The 1,879-nt window shown below is 41.9% G+C and overlaps 1 long non-coding RNA gene across 1 annotated transcript in view; it reads left to right on the forward strand.

Annotated features, from left to right (window-relative positions):
- Nucleotides 1–1,879, forward strand: part of LOC108446363 — a 16,131-nt gene that overhangs the window by 13,272 nt on the left and 980 nt on the right. The gene's annotated exons all lie outside the window — the stretch shown is intronic.

Raw genomic sequence — 1,879 nt, forward strand, 5'->3', positions numbered from 1 at the left:
TTACAGGTATTAATTCTAAAGAAATGAACATGGAAACAACTTGGTTTTGGTGATTCAGTTTATTAGCACGCACTTCTCTGTGCAGCCAAGCCTAAAATAAAGCTGTTTTGGAGCTTTTATCCATCACTTAGGAGGGTTCTTTGAACGGCCATTCAGCTCAGCAGTGTTCCCAAAATGCCTCAATTCCAATCTCACTTTGTATTTCCATTCATGAGGCTTCACTCTCCCTCCCCCTGCCGTGTATTCTCTGGAGATCCTAAGCAATCTACAGAAATTCCATTTTATTGCCCAGGTAATGGTGTTATTTGAGGCTTCAGATTGTTTAGGTGCATCCCAAGTAAAACACTTAGCAAGTGCTGGAACTCTGAAATTGTAGCGAGATGAACGGCAGGGCCCTTGCTGCTGCTGTTCCAGACTAAAGCTGAAATTCGGATGGATTTTGGCGTTCCTGACACTTCTCTGGGTTTAGATTGCTACGAGCAGCCCAAATTTAAACACAGTTCCACGTTAGAGAGACAGCAGGCTCTCTGCTCAAATAAAGGATGTGGTTAAATACCTGTTCCCACCCACCCACCCACCTTTATGGCAAATGCAACGGAAAGACTTCCCCTTGACAGCCCTTTATGACAAGTATGGCAGCAAGTAGGAAACCTGGATGTTGATGTGACAACTGGGCCAGGCTTTTTTAATCAGCTGGGACAGCTCAGAACTGTCTTATTGACAGGGGTCTTTTCCTATTTCTGTGTGTGTGTTTTAACCAAGTCATGAGCAATGTCATGTACACTTGAGTGCACTTAACTCCCACTTGTTTGTTTTCAAGAATCTGCTTTTAAGATTTCTGGGCAGAGAAGGTCACTGGGAATCATTAGTTCCTGCTGCCGGTCAGGATTTTGTGCTGCAAATTTGTGATGTCTTTGTGGATAGCACATGCAAGGAACTGGGAATGGAAATGCTGTTTTAACTGGTTATTGAGCTCCTGTGCAGTGACACAGTTATTTGTGAATAATTTGAGATACTTTCATTTCTGAACTGTGTTTGCTCACTGTTTAAGCAAAATAAATGCCATCCCACCAAAACCTGCTTGGGTCCAGAAAGCAAATCAAGACAGATGATTCGATTCCTGGGAAAGCACAGAACAACTGGGGCTGGCTTTACTGCACTCAATAACAGATCCCCTGCTGCCTGAAGGGAAGGACAGGAAAATTCCATATGAAATGATATCACTGTTAGAGTATTTTCGAAAATATATTTATTGTGAAAGGAAATAAGTATGTAAGTAGGTTGAAGTTATTTAAGTTTAGGTAACTTATTTTTCAGGTACTTAAATATTGGGAGGCGCTGGCAGGATGACAAGGAAGTGTGTTTTTCAATTCAGAAAAGTGCAGTAAAGCAAATTCAAAGAGTATTATGTCTTTAAAAAACATGGCAGTGACCTGTTCTCAGGTAGTTCATGATGGTCAATCCAGGATGAATTGTGATTTTATACCCCTAGGACTTACTTGCTCATCAATTATCATTTCACACCTGTGATTAAATTCTGCTTGCACTATGAATAACCAGTGCTCTCACATAAAGATATTGTGGGTCATTAGTAACAACTTAGAAATCAAGTTGTAATGAACTTTTTTAAAACTGCAATCAGCAAATGTTGGTCAGCTGAGGGGATTGGTTACAAACAGCTGTCCATTACTCTTTTTAACCTGTACCGCTGGAGTGATTAACTTTGGTTCATTCTATCTACCACCAGTAGAATAAGAAAAGTGACAAATGAGGTGATGGCTTGGAGCTGACAGCCATTTCCTCCATCCCTGGCTCCTGCCTGTGCTCCTGTCCCCACTCAGTGCCTGGGCCCAGGAAACTGCACCACCACAGCTCTGGC

This window comes from Corvus brachyrhynchos, unplaced genomic scaffold, assembly GCF_000691975.1.
Source record: "Corvus brachyrhynchos isolate BGI_N302 unplaced genomic scaffold, ASM69197v1 scaffold20, whole genome shotgun sequence".
In the NCBI taxonomy this organism is placed as follows: Eukaryota; Metazoa; Chordata; class Aves; order Passeriformes; family Corvidae; genus Corvus; species Corvus brachyrhynchos.